The sequence below is a fragment of the Petromyzon marinus genome, chromosome 27 (assembly GCF_048934315.1).
Source record: "Petromyzon marinus isolate PM22_M1 ecotype Great Lakes invasive population chromosome 27, UKy_Petmar_22M1.pri1.0, whole genome shotgun sequence".
Lineage (NCBI taxonomy): Eukaryota > Metazoa > Chordata > Hyperoartia > Petromyzontiformes > Petromyzontidae > Petromyzon > Petromyzon marinus.
The window spans coordinates 6,233,930-6,252,931 of record NC_133693.1 but is presented as its reverse complement, the minus strand read 5'-3'; the positions used below and the strand labels follow the sequence as shown (position 1 = coordinate 6,252,931).

At 51.3% G+C, this 19,002-nt stretch overlaps 2 non-coding genes across 2 annotated transcripts; one reads left to right on the top strand and one right to left on the bottom strand.

Annotated features, from left to right (window-relative positions):
• Positions 1–1,919: 1,919 nt before the first annotated feature.
• Positions 1,920–2,001, top strand: TRNAS-AGA (transfer RNA serine (anticodon AGA)). Its single transcript has one exon. It is a non-coding gene; the product is annotated as a tRNA-Ser (tRNA).
• A 13,946-nt stretch (positions 2,002–15,947) lies between these two features.
• On the bottom strand, positions 15,948–16,021 carry TRNAI-AAU (transfer RNA isoleucine (anticodon AAU)). Its single transcript has one exon. It is a non-coding gene; the product is annotated as a tRNA-Ile (tRNA).
• Between the last annotated feature and the right edge of the window lie 2,981 nt (positions 16,022–19,002).

The window sequence follows — 19,002 nt, the reverse complement described above, 5'->3', positions numbered from 1 at the left end:
TACCACTACCACATCTACCACATCTACCACTACCACATCTACCACATCTACCACTACCACATCTACCACTACCACATCTACCACTACCACATCTACCACTACCACATCTGCCACTACCACATCTACCACTACCACATCTACCACTACCACATCTACCACTACCACATCTACCACTACCACATCTACCACTACCACATCTACCACTACCACATCTACCACTACCACATCTGCCACTACCGCATTAAGCGAGGGAACCTTGTCTCTTATTAATGTGCGGTGACTGCGAGAGGGAGCGGCTCTATTCCGCCCGCAAAACTAAACAGAGCGGCTCTACAAGGAGCTGGGGTTTGGGTAAAGAGACGGAAGTTTACAACGTCGTGAACGTATTTATTATCCCTTATGTCAACTCACGTGACAGCATGGACAATGTACGTGCTCTATGGTATGGGTGTCGATGTGTGTGTGTGTTTCTATGTATGTATTGTCCGTCGGCTGAGCCTTGAAATGTGTAAATATTGCCGCTAGAGAGACAAAGGCGGCCGGGCGTGGTGGTGGTCACTCACCCCCTCGTGTGCCGTGCAGGGCCTTAATTTGTGCTCGTGACTCGAACGTGGGTCACCTTAATAGAGTTTTGGTGACCAGCGCTGATAGCGAACACCACCTATGAAGGCCGGTGTCGTACACGATGCTTACACACCGCCCTGGATACTCACTTGAGGCTGAATCGATATAGGGGGGGGGGGGGGGGGCAGGACCGGTTCAGAAAATCGTCACTGGTGGCGGTCATGAGCAGGAATCTGCAACGCAACGTGCTAACCACTACACTACCGCTCCCCATGTACAAAAGACGAAGATCCCCAGTGTAGCCTTAACAGACTGTCGGGGCAAGTGCTGTTAGCGAGTACCTATCAAGGCCGGAACGGCACACGAGTGGGGTGGGTGGCCAACACCACTCCCGGCCGCCTTTGTCTCCCCAGTGACGACAATTAACCCACCGCACCAGGTACCCATTTGAGTCTGAGTCGACCGAGGGAGGGGAGGGGGGGGGGTGCCCAGGACCGGTTGAAATATTCCTTACTGGCGGTGGCCGTGAGCGGGAATCGAACTCGGGTTGCCCACGTTCTGAAGCGCGGGTGCCCTAACCGCCGCGCCACCACTCCCCAAACGCACGCGCGTTCCATGATGTCATCTGCTGCTGGTCGTGACTCACAACACTGTGGGCAGCCGTCTTTGTCGACACACAGGTGTGGGCAGTCTTGGGGGATGAGGTAGGGAGACGGAAATAGATTGCCTGTCCATTGAGGCCAGTTTGCCGAGAAAATATCTTCATTAATATTATTTGGGAAGTTTGAGAGTATGAGTGGGTTATTAAGTAAGCGAATACGTGAAATAAAAAAAAATGTATAGTTCAATTTGGTGCATGAATGTGCTATGAACAGTGGCTATTGCCGAAAACGTTCCCTATTATATATACATTTTAAGAGAGTATTAGTGATGCATGTATAGAGTTTGTTTTAATTGGAATTATGAATGGAGATGTATTTTGAACATCTTTTGCACCTTACGTAGCCAACCGCGCTAATACGTGGAGGAGACTCGTGAAGGACGCTTCCGGGCAGTCGGAGGCAGTCGCCCTCCAGCAAACAGCGGAGAGGGCGGAGAAGCAACACTCACAACAACCGGCAGAACGCCGGGCAGATAAAACGCAACAAGTTGGTGCACTTGGGAGCACAGGTGGTGCATCTGCCAGTCCTCTCAGACATTCAACACAACACCTGGGTCTGTCGTGTGACCTCCTGCCAGTAACGAGCCTTCTGTACTTGCATGTGGCCTCAAAGTGCACCTAGCCTGGCACAGGTGCTGTGGTGACTTCAGTGGTTGTTGTGTGAGATGCACCACCATGGGGTTGAAGGAGCCAGGTAGTCGTGGCCGAGCGGTTAAGGCGATGGACTAGAAATCCATTGGGGTCTCCCCGCGCAGGTTCGAATCCTGCCGACTACGCAATTATTTTGGTATTTTTATTTCGCTGACTTTCAGCATTCGAGCCAGTTGAGATCGATTCCCGGCCACGGCCGACGACGTCCCTGCCGATGCGATGTCAGAAGTGATCCTCGGCCTCCTCTAGATCGACTCAACTTGAAATACTTTGTGCCCTGAGTCCATGAGTAGCTGAGAAAACATCTGGGAAATTGTGATGTGTTTGTACAAGGCATAGCTACCCCTTACATATAAACAGAATGTCAGTTCTCTGAATAGCAGTGGAACAACATAGAGCACCACACTCACACCGCCAGCATGTGACACGCGAATATCATCATCAACTAGCCATGATCAATCCACTGCTGGCTGAGGACCAGTCGTCACCATCTCTCACGGATCGTGCGTTGCGTCGATTAAGCCAGCGACTGCTGTAAACGAGCTGAATACCGTGCTCCATCTCCGCGGCGGACGTACAAACTCGGGCGCGTAACCCTCTCTTCGGCGATCCGTGCGGCTTTTTTATGTGGGGAGACAAAGGCGGTCCGGCGTGGTTCTCGCTGGCCACCCCCCCCCCCTTCATGTACCTTTGCGGACGTCATAGCTGCTCGCCAAGAACAGCACTTGCCCCCAAAGTATGTTAAGGCTATGCGGGGGATCTTTGTCTTTGTGTTCGTCTATTTTTTTACGTGGGTGGTTGTGTCGTTGTGCATGTGAGTGTCCGTGTGCGTTGGCGTGTGTGTCATGCACGTGTGTGTGTCATGCACGTGTGTGTGTGTCATGCACGTGTGTGTGTGTCGTGCAGTGTGTGTGTGTGTGTCATGCACGTGTGTGTGTGTGTCGTGCAGTGTGTGTGTGTCATGCACGTGTGTGTGTGTGTCGTGCAGTGTGTGTGTGTGTCATGCACGTGTGTGTGTGTGTGTAGTGCAGTGTGTGTCTGTGTCATGCACGTGTGTGTGTCATGCACGTGTGTGTGTGTGTCGTGCAGTGTGTGTGTGTCATGCACGTGTGTGTGTCATGCACGTGTGTGTCATGCACGTGTGTGTGTGTGTAGTGCAGTGTGTGCCTGTGTCATGCACGTGTGTGTGTGTCATGCACGTGTGTGTGTGTCATGCACGTGTGTGTGTCGTGCAGTGTGTGTGTGTCATGCACGTGTGTGTGTGTAGTGCAGTGTGTGTCTGTGTCATGCACGTGTGTGTGTGTGTAGTGCAGTGTGTGTCTGTGTCATGCACGTGTGTGTGTGTGTCGTGCAGTGTGTGTGTCATGCACGTGTGTGTGTCATGCACGTGTGTGTGGTGCAGTGTGTGTGTGTCATGCACGTGTGTGTGTGTCGTGCAGTGTGTGTGTCATGCACGTGTGTGTGTGTCATGCACGTGTGTGTGTGTGTCATGCACGTGTGTGTGTGTGTCGTGCAGTGTGTGTGTGTCATGCACGTGTGTGTGTGTGTCGTGCAGTGTGTGTCTGTGTCATGCACGTGTGTGTGTGTCGTGCAGTGCGCTACGAACCCGGCGACCCCATTTCGATTCCCACTCACGGTCAACACCACGGTGACAATTATCTGAACCGGTCCTGGGCCTCCCCTAGGTCGACTCAGTCTCAAATGAGTGCGGTGTGTAAACAGCTTCACTAGGGAGACAAAGGCGGCCGGGCGTGGTGCTGGCCCCCACCTCTTGGCCTAGTTGTACATTCATAAGTGGTCACTTACAGCGCTTGCCACAAAACTTCTGTTGAGGCTATACGGGGGACCTTTGTCTCGTGTGAATCGCACTCACGAACGTCGCGCTGACGTTAATGGACCTCCTGTTACATTTGATGAAATGTTCAGTTAATTCCGAGTCATCCTCATTAACAGCCCTGATTGCATCAGTGACATCACGAACTGGAGCACGTAAATGTGGGAACTGTGGATTTAATTGAGAGACGCTTTGGTTTAGGGGCTGGATCATCTTATTTGTTTCATCGCGCGATTATAATTCTGACCCACATTCACAAATGCTAAAAATACAAATTACCGAGGAAATCTTCGTACATGAGACAAAGATTCCCAGGCAAGCCTTCACAGACTGTTGGGGCAAGTGTTGTTAGCGAGCAACTTACTGTCTATGATAGCACGGCGCACGAGGAGAGGCCGGATCCACCACGCCCGGCCGCCTTTGTCTCCCTAGCGGCAATGTTTACGCACCGCACTAGGTACTCACTTGAGGCTGCGTCGACCCAGGGGAGGCCCAGAACCAGTTCAGATCATCGTCACTGGTGTTCGCCGTGAGTAGGAATAGAACCCCGGTCACCAGATTCGTAGCACAGCGCGCTAACCGTTCCACCACCGCTCCCCACAAATACAAAGATCCCCGGTATAGCCTACACAGACTGTTGGGGCAAGTGCTGTTAGCGAGCACCTATCAAGGCCGGAACGGCACACGAGGGGGTGGGTGGCCAGCACCACGCCCGGCCGCCTTTGTCTCCCCAGTGACGATATTTACGCACCGCACCAAGTACCCATTTGAGGCTGAGTCGACCTAGGGGAGGCCCAGGACCGATTCAGATAATGGTCACCGGTGTTGGCCGTGAGCGGGAATCGAACTTGGATCGCCGTGTTCATAGCGCTTCCCACACGCACTCCCACCCACACACACGCGAGTCGATTTGCGAATAATCCCTCGTGATGTTATTGCGTTGTCGGGAATGTGAGCGTGGGTTTGGGGTAAGAAAAACAAAATGCGACTCACGACCCCAGCCCGGACACCGGGCGGAGGCGGCTGCGACTCTGGTTCTTGTTGTTGTAGTTATTGTTGTTGTAGTTGTGGTCGTGGCGGTTTGGAATGGTCGGGAATAAGAGCATTTTGCTCAGCGGGATTTTTGAAGACAGATCGCCCGTGACTCAGCACGCGTCATCACGCCGAGTGAAGAGGAAAAGAAGGGCACGCGGTTCGAGGGAAGACAAAAAAGCACCCCGCGACTCCGTCCCCTCCACCCCCCCCCTTGCCACGCGAAGGGCTCAAAAGTGACGGCGTCACATCGATGCCTCGATGTGAGGAACGAAACAGGAGGAGGAATGTCGGAGCCAGGATTTTCAGGTAGAGGGGGCCAACCCCTCCAGCAATGAGAAATGACAGACGAGTTGTTAGTAAGTAAGGAGTTGTTTGTAAGCAAGGAGTTGTTCGTAAGTAAGGAGTTGTTAGTAAGGAGTTGTTCGTAAGTAAGGAGTTGTTAGTAAGTAAGGAGTTGTTTGTAAGTAAGGAGTTGTTCGTAAGTAAGGAGTTGTTAGTAAGGAGTTGTTCGTAAGTAAGGAGTTGTTAGTAAGGAGTTGTTCGTAAGTAAGGGGTTGTTCGTAAGTAAGGAGTTGTTAGTAAGGAGTTGTTAGTAAGTAAGGAGTTGTTAGTAAGTAAGGAGTTGTTAGTAAGTAAGGAGTTGTTTGTAAGTAAGGAGTTGGTCGTAAGTAAGGAGTTGTTCGTAAGGAGTTGTTAGTAAGGAGTTGTTAGTAAGTAAGGAGTTGTTAGTAAGTAAGGAGTTGTTAGTAAGTAAGGAGTTGTTAGTAAGTAAGGAGTTGTTCGTAAGGAGTTGTTAGTAAGTAAGGAGTTGTTAGTAAGGAGTTGTTAGTAAGTTAGGATTTGTTCGTAAGTAAGGAGTTGTTAGTAAGTAAGGAGTTGTTAGTAAGGAGTTGTTAGTAAGTAAGGAGTTGTTAGTAAGGAGTTGTTAGTAAGTAAGAAGTTGTTAGTAAGGAGTTGTTAGTAAGGAGTTAGTAAGTAATGACTTGTTAGTAAGGGGTTGTTAGTAAGTAATGAGTTGTAAGTAAGGAGTTGTTAGTAAGGAGTTGTTAGTAAGGAGTTGTTAGTAAGGAGTTGTTAGTAAGTAAGGAGTTGTTAGTAAGTAAGGAGTTGTTAGTAAGGAGTTATTAGTAAGTAAGGAGTTGCTAGTGAGTAAGGAGTTGTTAGTAAGTAAGGAGTTGTTAGTAAGCAAGGAGTTGTTAGTGAGTAAGGAGTTGTTAGTAAGGAGTTGTTAGTAAGTAATGAGTTGTAAGTAAGGAGTTGTTAGTAAGTAAGGAGTTGCTAGTGAGTAAGGAGTTGTTAGTAAGGAGTTGTTAGTAAGTAAGGAGTTGCTAGTGAGTAAGGAGTTGTTAGTAAGGAGTTGTTAGTAAGCAAGGAGTTGTTAGTAAGTAATGAGTTGTTAGTAAGGAGTTGTTAGTAAGGAGTTAGTAAGTAATGACTTGTTAGTAAGGAGTTGTTAGTAAGTAATGAGTTGTTAGTAAGGAGTTGTTAGTAAGTAAGGAGTTGTTAGTAAGTAAGGAGTTGTTAGTAAGTAAGGAGTTGTAAGTAAGGAGTAGTTAGTTAGTAAGGAGTTGTTAGTGAGTAATGAGTTGTAAGTCAGGACTTGTCCCTTGCTTTTTATTCGCGCGCGTGTGCGGCGATGGCACAGCCATCGATCGAGGGTCGAATTCGCCAGTGAGGAGGAGGAGGAGGAGGATTTCTCCACAAATCTGGCTGCCGCCTGATGATGCCGGTTGTAATTACTGGCGAAACGTCGTACTCGGATGGAAAAATTGGTATGGATTTGCTCTCCAACACACAAGCGGTGAGCTGTACTCGTAACGAATTGTGAAGTTTCAAAGACAATGCACATACTAGCAGAGCATGTTTTTGTTTTATGTTCGCCACAAGTATGTCTGTGGTTAATGCAGACACGATTCCTTGCAAAAGGTTTCAGTTTGGTGTTTTAACATCTTAACACAAACTGTTTTATTATGGCCGGAAAGGATAAAAACACTATTCTTACATTTTTGCACGTTTTGTTAACGTGACAAACTTACTAGTTGGCTGTCTCGGGTGGTGGCGGGTTTAACGACACATTTATATATTTACGCGATCTAACCCCCCCCCCCCCCCAAAGAAAAAAAAAACTGTATTATGGATGACATTGGTCGCGAAAGCCCTTATCCCGCCGCGTGTTAAACCGAGTGGAGGGACGTCTCGCACCCGTTGAGCCAAATACGCCGAGAGCCCGGCGAGAGGAGCCCTGTGGGTTAGAGCAGGGGTCCGCGGCCTGTTAGGAGCCGGGCCGCACAGCAGTAGGAGGTGAGAGCGGTGAGTCCGCACGTGGCCCGCCCATGATTGTATTATTCACCACTTCCGTCCGCGCCTCTTTCCCGCACTGCGCACTCAGTCTCAGTGTTGGTAAGCCCACAAGCTCTAACCCCTAGTAGCCAAAATGAGTAAAAAAACAAATCGTCGCTGGAGGACTTCTTTGAAAAGGGGGAAAGACCCAATGATGAAACCCCCCCCACCCCCCCCGGTCCGTGAAAAAAATTGTCTTCTACGAAACCGGTCCCTGGTGCCAAAAAAGTTTGGGGACCGCTGGATGAGAGCCGCGGACCCCGCGCGCAGAGTTACGCGGAGGGGTGGGGCAGTCGCGCCGGCCGAGACGGCGGTTGCGTCTGGAATGGTCGACACTTCGACACGACCGAAACCGGAAGATCAAAAAAAAGGAGAGGAGCTTCCCTGCCACTACCACTACCCCCCCCCCCCCTGCCGCCTCCCGTTTCGTAGAAGAATGACAGCCGTGGAGACGGAGCGATTTAACAAATGAAATGAAACGAAAGTGCGTGTATCCGCATGGTACAAATCTTTTATCAGGAGGGTTGCTGCTGCTGAATTTTGGTTTTTATTTTAAGTTGAGTTTATTATTCACGTGACAGGAACCCGGAGCACCCGGAGAAAACCCACGCCTCGCGCGAGGGGGTGGAGGGGGGGGAACAGGGCAACGGCCTATCCTCGTACAGATGGAAACAGATGGCGATTAGTCCACTTGATGTACCGCCTTCTCCTGGCCGAGCCAGGGGTATGGCACCTCCTTGTCGCCCACGAGAAGGGAGTTTCACAACATCTGCATGCGTGTGTGTGTGCGGTAATCCACCAACCCTCGCTCCACAGTGATGGTGAACATCCAACACGAGGTGGTCCACCTGCTGGGACCAGCTCACTCGTGGGACCGCGGCCACATTTCTAAAGGAATTGGCGCTTGAAGTGTGTGTGTGTGGGGGGGGGGGGGGGTGCCCATAATGGGTTTGCGTCAAAGACACTGAGCCGGCTGGGATCGAAGCTGGTAATTAGGTAAGATTGGTTATTAAGTTTAAGGTGTGGTGGCAGGGGTTGGCAAAGGGGGAGGGGGGGGTGGTGGTGGGTGACCCCAACTTGTCGCACCCCGCCCGTAGCTGCACGTGCCCGTTAGCCGCTGCGGTGTGGATGTGACCACCCCGGGGGAGAGACAGATTGGTGGCGTCTCTCCCCACGCTGGCGTTCGCTCAGACCACGCAGCGCGGTGTTGGCGCGCGACAACCAACCACGGATGAGGTTGTTTTCGCCACACGCAGGGTAAGCGATGACCACAACAACGAAAGACAAAGATCCCACTCCCCGTGTAGCCTTTACAGACTGTTGTGGAAAGTGCTGTTCGCGAGCACCTATGAAAGGCCAGAACGGCACACGAGGGGGTGGGTGGCCAACACCACGCCCGGCCGCTTTTGTCTCTCTAGTGGCGATGTTTACACACCGCACCAGGTACTAATTTGAGGCTGAGTCGACCTAGGGGAGGCCCAGGACCGGTTCAGATAATCGTCACTGGGTGTTGGCCGTGAGCGGGAATCGAACCCGGGTCGCCAGGTTCGAAGCACAGCGTAGCGCTAACCGCTACACCGCCGCTCCCCACATACATTCAAGCATGCACACGCAAACATGCCTATACAGCATGAAGACAAAGTTCACTCGCATAGCCTTCACAGACTTTTGGGTAAAGTGCAATGAGCGAGCACCTCTGCAGGCCCTTTGTCTCCATGATATTCACAAAGGGAGCCGGGGGTTCATCATGTTACGGCCGAGTCGACCTGATGGTGGCCCAAACCAGCTTCTGATACCACTTGCACACGGCGCGGTTCGCGCGCGCACTTCAAGAGAACTCTGTTCGGTCACAGTGTAGGAGGCAGCGCTTACCCCCCACCAAGCCAGCCCACCATGCCATGTGAACGTGGTGAGAGAAGGTCGGTGTGGACGCGTGGGAGTGCAGAACCCAACGTTGACGTGACGGCTCCTTGGTGCATTGCGACTCGTGAGCGGGATGAGACCATCGAATCGCTACCACGCGCCGGAGAGAGCCGCGGTTGAAACTTGGGCGGCGGTCAACTTGTATTCAGCCGACCTTGCCCCCTTTCATACGTAACCCAGTGAGAATCGTGATCAGCATTTTTATTTATATCGGAGGAATCCGATGAGCTATAAAGCTCTTTTTCGCAGATGTTCCAGTCGGGGTGGGTCAGAACGTTACACCAACAAACGATAGATTCAAAGTATAGGAAAGGTAAACAGATCATCCATAAAAGGGTTTTTTTTTGGGGGGGGGTTTAGATCGCGTAAATGTGTCGTTAAAATCCGCCACCACCCGACACAGCCCACTAGTAAGGGTTGTCACGTGATCAGAAGGTGGCCATACATCACACCGGTTGTGTATTGGAGAGCCAAGCCACAACATTTACAATCTGAGTACGACGTTTCGCTAGTAATTATAACCAGCTTCATCAGGCGACAGCCAGACTTGTGGAGAAGTCCACCTGTTTTGTTCCTTATATTTTAAAAAAAAAACTCTCTTATGGATGACATTGGTCGCGAAAGCCTTCGTGTTAAACAAATAACTTTAAAGACACACGAATAAAACCCCACCATTTGTTTTTTTCATCTTCCCCGATAGAGCCCCCCGCCGAGGTAAAGTATTAACTTATTTTTCAGAAGCGACCTGGCCACAAATGACAGCTCAAACAAAGTAGACCACGTGCCCCCCCCCCCCTCCCGTTTAATGAGGTCGGTATTGAGACATCCGCGGAAGTTCACGACGTTCCACTCCATTGACGCAACGCCCACAACGCTCCCCATGTTGCGAGGTCCGTTCTGAGTGAGCGCGTGAGCGTCCGGGTCTGGCGAACATTCCACGAGGCTGGCTCGGGCTCACAATGGCCCCACAAACCTCCACGGGGCAGCAATGACGTCACCGAGTCTTTAAAATTCCACTTCTTTACCGGACGTGGCAAGCGGTGTGTGTGGGGTGGGGGGCTTTAGAGGTCAGAGCGCCGAGGCTGACGTTGCTGAGAAATCTGGGTTCGAGTCCAGTTTGCAGCTGCCCGTGAGTAAACCGGGGTTCTGAAGTACAGCGAGTTGATGGTGTCTCCTAGCGCGGTTTCCTAAAAGACTGCGCATAGGAAAAAACACATCACATAAAACATGGTTCGACGCTTTTATTATTATTATGTATTATTATTTCTCCGATTCTTTACCCAGGATATCGTCAGCGAGTCTTGTGACTCGTTTTCAAGAGGGCCCTGCCAAGTTTTCATAGTGCAGAGCGTTAAGTAATTTGTGGGTAATTTGTTTTCTCCTTTTCAAATTTGGTAAACGTGGACCCTGATGCCGTCACGGGATCTTTGACGACCACGGTGAAGAGGGCGGCACGTGTTTTGAAAGGGCAGTGCCACTCGCTGTACGAACCAGGGCGACCGCTGGATTGGAACCGTGAGGCTCTGCATCAATGCCACTTAATTCGCCTAAATTCCGGTTCTGAGAATGAAAATGTTGGTTTGGCGGCCATGCATTGTTACTTATTTATCTCCTGGATAGTGGCCACGAGAAGTAATGACAGGGGAGTCAGCCTGCAGTACGAGTGGACTAGTGACCACGGCAGGTAATGACAGGGGAGTCAGCCTGCAGTACGAATGGACTGGTGGCTACAGTAGGTAATGGCAGGGGAGTCAGTCTGCAGAACGAGTAGACTGGTGGCTACGGGAATGATCGAGAATAGGAGCGTGGCCAGGTGACGGAAGAGGGCGGTAGAGTCTGGCGGTAGAGCGAGTGGTCTAGAACCAGCAAGAAGGTTCGGGAATGGGGGCGTGGCCTCGGACCGTATATAAGGGGGGGGATACGCGGGAGACTCGGGGCTGTTGCAGTGGGGGTCTCCGCCTGTTCGAGTGCGAGCACGTGGTTCCTAAAATAAAGTGCGTCGAACTCGTCTCTACACATGTATGCATTTCTGAATCGGAATATTTATTTATACTGGCGAGGAATCCGATGAGCTATGAAGCTCTTTTTCGTAGATGTTCCAGTAGAGGCAGGTCAGAACGTTACAACATCAAACAACGCAAAAACACGGAGTGCAAAGTAGAAGAAAGGTAAACAAATTGACCTATTAGCTTATAGTTCAAAAGCCACCTGGCCACAAATGATAGCTCAACGAAGTGGCTTATCGTGTGAACATGTACGGCGGCAAAATAATCAAATAATCTGAAGGCATATTCAGGGCCGGATTAAGATTCTGTACGCCCCGGGGCTACAGGTCCCGTGAGTGCCCCCAGTAATATTTTCAAAAGGAAAAAATAAAGTTAGAGAAAAATCAAATGTATTTTTACAAGGCTAACAACAAAAATAAAAATTCAGCATTCACGAATGAAATAACTTTAAATTTCATCCCTGGAGGCCCTCTAGCTGGCGGAGGCCCCTGGACTGCAGCCCCTGAAGCCCCCCACGCCTTAATCCGGCCCTGGGAATATTCCTCAATGTCGTAGTGCGCGGACCGATGCACCACCGCTCTACCACCCACGTGCTTAGAAAAGAAGAAATACAACAACAGCACACAAAAAAATGATACAAGCGAATTGATTGTCGGGAATTTGTCGTGATAACAGATGGCGATGACTCACACACTGCATCGAGAGGGACCGGCAACTACGGCGGCACCCAAACTCACTGGGTCGTGTACCCCCCCCCCCCCCGGGCCACTCCCGCCGCCGTCTCTCTCCTCGTAACGCTGGGCGGAGATTCTTCCACGCACGGCGGCGGCGATGGTGGTGGTGGCGCGTGGCGCGTGCCACCGCTGTTCAATTCCATCGATTTATTTCGCAAAGTTTCGCCGAGAAAAGCGACCAAGAGGAGCGTGGCGCTTTTTGGCTCTCGAGAACCTCGTAAGGCTCTCGCCTTCATTGCCGCCGCCGCTGCTGTAAGTTATTTTTTGTTTGGGTGAGCAAAGTCACGCAACGTGCATCGTGTAGGTCGAAGTCTAGTTAAAAGGTAATTGATAGCAACGCGGAGGCGATTTAAGAGGATTTAAGAGGGTTGTAAACAAGCCCCCCCCCCCCCCCCCCCCCCACTGCTTTCACACCATCACGTGTATCTGGGCAGCCCGGTGCGACAACCTGGGTTCCGACACTCATACCCGAGGCTACGCGTTCCCGGACAACAACAACAACAACTCAGTGGCGATGGCGTCACCACGACGCTGGTGCCAGGCTACGTGCACGTTGAGGCTACCACGTGAAGTGTCGAACGGCCCGCTGGCAGGAGGTCACGGGGCAGACCCAGCAGGTGCCACCCACCCTCAAAAGGCACGTTTAGCCTTGGGTGGCGTTCACCGCCCACTTTTTGAGACGACAATTCGCAAGAAAGTCGACTTCGAGGTGACGACGACGTCTCTCGCCGTGAGCCCACTCGCCGGGCCTGCCACCGTCGTCCGAGCAGGAATGGAGCCGGGGGGCAGCCCTCCCTGCGCCCCTCCTGCGCGTCCCTTGCTCGACCCCCACCGGAGACCGCGCTCCTGTTCCCCGCTGGATGGAACCCCGAGATCGGAGATCGCTGTGGAGGGGGTGGGGTGGGGGGTCTTCCTCCATTCACCCTCCGTTATGTCTGGTGGGGCGGGGGGTGGGTCCCTATCTAGGGGGGGGGGGGGTGGGTCCCTATCTAGATGATTGACACCTCGTTTGCTGCAGGTGTTTTTTGGAATGTTTTCAATCGCCCGCTTTTCCCTATGAACCGCGCACATGTGATGAGGAAAGAGGAGGAGGCTTGGGTGGGCAGCCAAGAGAGGGATGCGGCACGAGCGTTGAATGCAATCGATGACTAGCCCAGTGGAGCAGCCACGGAGTGGGAAACGTCTGAGGTGACGGTGATGATGATGATGATGTCTGCTTTATGTGCTCCGGATTATGAGACGCGTGCCTCTCTCTCTCTCTACCCCCCCCCAACCCCCCATAACGCCCACCACAATGCTGACGCTGTCATCGTCTCAACTCAACCACCACCAATTTATTTTGCCCTCCAGATGATGAATCTACGTCATCATCCTACTTGCTGCATTGCCCACCCCCCCCCCCCCCCCCCCGCAATCCCGACCGCTGTATCTTGAAGGATAAGATCGGGGTGCGTCTTATAATCCGGTAGGCGTTGGTGTATATCGAACCAGAACTGTGCACACCTCTGTTGACAGGTTTGGAGGTGCGTCTTTCCATCCGGAGCGGTCTCATAAACCCGGCTGAAAATTTACGTTCATAGGCGACCGACGTCTCTGGGAAACGATCCTTGTTCAGAGTAGAGAAGAAGGGCCGATGCCCGAAACGTCGCCTATTGTACATATGTTTTCTTTCATTGCAGGCCCGCAGTGTTAATCACGAGTTTTGTCTGCTCCTGCTGCCTCTGCTGTTGTTATTTGTGCGCCACTGGCAAACAAAGCAGCGTGCGTCCCGCGCGCGGTTTAACTCCGAGGAGTTGGAGCGATGGAAATGACCGCGCTGCTGGCCCGGGTGGACGAAGGAAATCGTTTCGGTGACATCTCAGGCTCGCGAGAGACAAGCGGCGTGTGGACGGCGAGACACGGACAAGAGAGAGGGCATCCAGTGACGACGACGAACGATGGAACGAGAGAGTCTGTGAAGCGACCTCGCGTGGAGCGGTTGATGTTGTTGAGATGGGAGGCGGCGAGAAGGGGGTCATCCAGTGGCATCGTTAACGGCACGACGCAAAACTCGGTGCCGGTTGTAATTGCTGGTGACACGTCGTACTCAGATTGTAAATGTGGAATTGCTCTCCAACACACAACCGGTGTGCTGTACTTAGAGCCGAAAATAACAACTGAAGAGGTAGGATTGGGAACATCACAGCCAGCTATGACTGAGACGTTGTCAACCAGTTTAAGTTAAACTGGCTGTGATGTTCTCATCCTACCACTTGAGTTGTTATTTTCGGTTCTCTTATTTTACATTAACAGGTTAAATTTCCCACACTAACACAGCCACCTCGCTGGCGAGCTCGACGTTGCTGCCCTCCGATCTCACATTAACATGCTCACCTCTCACATTAACATGTTCATCTCTCACATTAACATGCTCACCTCTCACATTAACATAGCCACCTCCACGTCCACCTGGAGGGCGCCCTCCGATCTCACATTAACATGCTCATCTCTCACATTAACATAGCCACCTCCACGCCCACCTGGAGGTCGCTCTCCGATCTCACATTAACATGCTAATTTATCACATTAACATAGCCACCTCCACGTCCACCTGGAGGGCGCCCTCCGATCTGACATTAACATGCTCATCTCTCACAGTAACATAGCCACGTCTACGTCCACCTGGAAGCCGCTCTCCGATCTGACATTAACATGCTCATCTCTCACATTAACATAGCCACCTCCACGTCCACCTGGTGGGCCCCCTCCGATCTCACATTAACATGCTCATCTCTCACATTAACATAGCCACCTCCACGCCCACCTGGAAGCCGCTCTCCGATCTCCCATTAACATGCTCATCTCTCACATTAACATAGCCACCTCCACGTCCACCTGGAAGCCGCTCTCCGATCTGACATTAACATGCTCATCTCTCACATTAACATAGCCACCTCCACGTCCACCTGGAGGGCCCCCTCCGATCTCACATTAACATGCTAATTTATCACATTAACATAGCCACCTCCACGTCCACCTGGAGGTCGCCCTCCGATCTCACATTAACATGCTAATTTATCACATTAACATAGCCACCTCCACGTCCACCTGGAGGGCCCCCTCCGATCTCACATTAACATGCTAATTTATCACATTAACATAGCCACCTCCACGTCCACCTGGAGGTCGCCCTCCGATCTCACATTAACATGCTAATTTATCACATTAACATAGCCACCTCCACGTCCACCTGGAGGTCGCCCTCCGATCTCACATTAACATGCTAATTTATCACATTAACATAACTAGCCCCGCCCACTTCGTTTATGCCCCTTGGGCTACGCCCATTTTAAACCTTTTAAAACAATCTGCCTCAGCAGCTGTCCCCCTCTTTTTTCTTCCTGATGACGCCCGCTCGCGTTGCGATCGAAACGTCGTCGTCTTTTTTTGTTTGTTATTTTCTTTGAACCTATCTACGTGACTTTACCGAAATACCCAAGAATATAATATTATTATTATTATTATTATTTTTGGGGGGGTGGGGGGTTCGGGGAGTGGGCTAAGCCTTCCCCTCTAACCCCCCACAACGACGCTTACGGGACTGCTGTGAAGTCACACAGATGTTCCAATTGCGCGCGTGGTCTGCTGTTAGCAACGCTTCAAAGGTTTGTTCTAAAAAAAACCCATGATATATAAACATATACACACACGGTGTTATGTGCCCCAGCCACATTCGACTCCGTGACCACGTTGCCCGCACATGATTTACATGCTTATTTAAATAAGTCCCTGGGGTTCTTCGTAAAAAAAAGATTACGTACTGCCAAAGCAGACGTTTATGTTTTTTTTTTATATTTCCACCGGATTATAAGACGCTCCGGAAAGTACGACGCAACCCCAAAAAAACATGTGCCCAGTGTCAAGAAAGTTGTACGCACGCATGCACTTACCTGATTAACCCCCCCACCCACCCAGCCACCCACCCAGCCACCCACCAACTTTTGATTTAAAATACATTCAGAGAGTGGGCAAGTCTGCGTCTTATAATCCACACAATACGACAGTGTTAAACTTAAAGAGGTCGGCAGCGTGTATATCCAGGCTTTCGAATTCCCCTCGAGAGAGAGAGAGAGGCCTTCTAGTGGAGACCTCTCCACCAGCAGTGGCGTCGGAACGCAATTGCAAGTGAAGTAAAAAGTAATGAAAAAAAATTGCTACAGTGGCCCGTACGGGGATCGAACCCGCGACCTTGGCGTTATTAGCACCACGCTCTAACCAGCTGAGCTAACCGGCCAGCTGACAGGCATCACCAAGTCTCTTGTCATTGATTCTTAGGGCCAATAGGGACACGGGGCGGCACATGTACAGCTCTGTGTGTGTGTCAATCCACTGCTGGATGAAGGCTTCCCCACGCCACGTCGGTCGTGGAGGGGGGGGGGGTGTTTGACCATACTTCACCTTCGCTGGTCAATGCGGATTGGGAATCGAACTCAGGTTGATTGGGGGCCGTCCATAAATGACGTCACGCGATTTTGGACGATTTTTGACCCCCCCCCCCTTCGTCACGCGGCGTCACAAAAAGTCAGGCCCCCCCCTCAAGTGTGACGTCACAAAGCTCTGCCCCCCCCCCCAAACAATATTTCCATTTTGAAAATAAAACATGCTTCAAATCACATTTAACTATTGTCATTGTAGTGCGTATTTAATGTGGCGCTGCACTCTGATGTTGTAGGAGTGTTGTTATAACACAATTAGTGTTGTTACAACAATTCTAAATTTGTTTAAAGTTGCGTATTTTGATGTGACGTCACATTTCTCAAACACCCCCCCCCCCTCCTCCTCGACAATCCGAGATGATGCTGACGACGGTGATGAGTTGATTATTCGCGCGAGAGATTGGAGCGACGGAATCATCTCCGGTGGGGATTCTGAAAGGATTTGTTGCACCGCGGGGGGTTGTTCGGGTCTTCACTTAGCAGTGGGTAGATCCTGGCTGCCGACGGCGATGCCACTGCCATTGCAGGATATCACGAATGCTATAGAAGTTTGCTGCCATCTACTGAGAGCGAGATGGTAAAAAAAACGTTCAAACGCATTCGCCAATAGCAGCGTGGCCCTGGTATGTGTACTCGTCGGCGACGTTTCGGGCAATGACCCTTATTCAATAAGCACACGGATAGAAGACGCCACGTGGACAGAGTCGATGTACATTAGGAGAGATAAGGTACTAAGATTGTAGAAATGTTATGCATTGCCGCATTCTCTCGATCAAACTACGCACTGCCCCCCCCTCTCCCCTGTGTGCGTGCATGCGCGGCTCGTGAGCGTAGATTCGTCCAACTTTATTGACACCGGGCACAGGGGAGCTTGGCGTGCGTCTTCCTTTGTTCGGAACGTCTCAACGGGTCCCTGGACTCGTTTAATAATATCGCTGTGACAATTCGCCTTCCCCGATGCGAGAATCGATGACATGTTTTTGGTTTTCGTTCTGCCGCGATGTTTGGGAGTTGAAGGTAGCGGCCTCGAGGGGCTGGAAGAATCACGCAAAACTCGCTGCGTTCCGTGCGGGAATGATGATTTTTTTTATCATTCACCATCCTGGCAGCGGCGGCGGCTATTGGCTAATCGTGGACGAAAGACGGCAGTCGCTTGCATCGCGTGGCGCTTCCAGACGCGCTTCAGCGGCCGTCTGGAACGCTCTTTCTTCCGATATTAGGGAGCCACTGGTAGCTACGGACTTTTAAATCATCTCGATTGAAAACTCATTTCCTTAGAAACGGATTTTTGCGTTCAGTTTTGTTGTGTCCAGCCCCCCCCGCCGCCGCTCCCCGCGCAAACCTTCGAATATCACGGTTGGCTACGTACGGTACGAAAGAAGTTCACAGTGAACCAAACCAGTATCGGCAGATCTCAGCTCAGCAGGCGTGAGCCTGGTCAGCTCTTGAAAATGCGGCCACCGTGTGAAAAATGTCAGGACAATCGAGAAAATCCCTCCCCCCCCCCCCCAAAGATAAAGATTCCCCTGTATCGCTTTAACCGGCTGTTGGAGCGAGTGGTGTTAGAGAGCACTTATGAAGGCCGGAACGGCACACGAGGGGGTGGGTCGCCAGAACCACGCCCGGCCACCTTTGTATCCCCAGTGCGCCACCGCTCAGCAACAGCCGCGTTTCGCCACTAAGTGGTGGCGCCGTCCCCACAGCGCTTTGAGGCTACGTGAAGTGTTGGAAGGCTCGCTGGCAGGTCACGGGACAGACCCAAGTGCCATGGGTTGACCGATTGAGATGACTGGCAGATGCCACCACTACCTGTGCATCCCTACTGCGCCAACTGGCTGAATTTTATCCGCCCGGCGCTCCGCTCGTTGTTGTGAGCGTCGCTCCGCTGCCCTCCTGTGTTGTTGGAGGACGATCGCCTTCAACTGCCCAGTAGCAGCAGCAGCAGCGTCCTTCACCAGCCTCCTCCACAGATGCCGAGCTTGACGCCGCTGGTGCCAGAGTCTTCGGCAAGTCCAATAATTCCCAGACCCTCCCTGTACCGCATCAGCCCGGCTCGTCTCTAGCCCATGGAGGGCACGTTTGGCATCTCGCCATCCGGCCAAACAGAAGCTGCATTGGGGGGCATGCAGTAGCCTGGGCATGCTGGGCGACATGACCCAGTCAAATCACCCCACGCCTGCTGGAGTCCAGATCTTTCATAGCTCCCACCCCCCCACACACACACACGTGGAACAGATGACGCTCTCAAATTCCATTTTTTATTCCTTAATAACAACAGTTCTATACTTAAAAAGACTTCACCAACATACCAACATACATTACAATGTACCGTCGGTAGTCATAGCAACAGAGAAGTTATACAAATTAACTCTTACAAACGATACGAAACCAAACGTAAAAAAAATTGCTACGTATTCATTTTTTTCTTCATAGTTATCAACATTTGTATTCATATTTTGTCGTTGTGTTGTAATCCCTTAGTGAATTCGCGTATTAAATGCGAAACAGTCGATTCAAAAGACGCGTTTTGTGTGACATTCAGGAAAACGCAGCAAGTCACGTGGCACAGGAAGAAGCCTACAAGATAGCGTCGAGAAAGAAAAAACACACAATTCTCACGTTAACGATAAAAAACATTGATGAAATTTGTTGCCGCGTTCACACGGTGGAGTATTCGTTCATGGTTCTAAAACGGTGTCGGCTGAACAGTCACCAGACTTGGGTCTCAATGTCAGCTGGCACGGCCCCACCAGCACCTCTGAGCTTAACCAACTCTTTT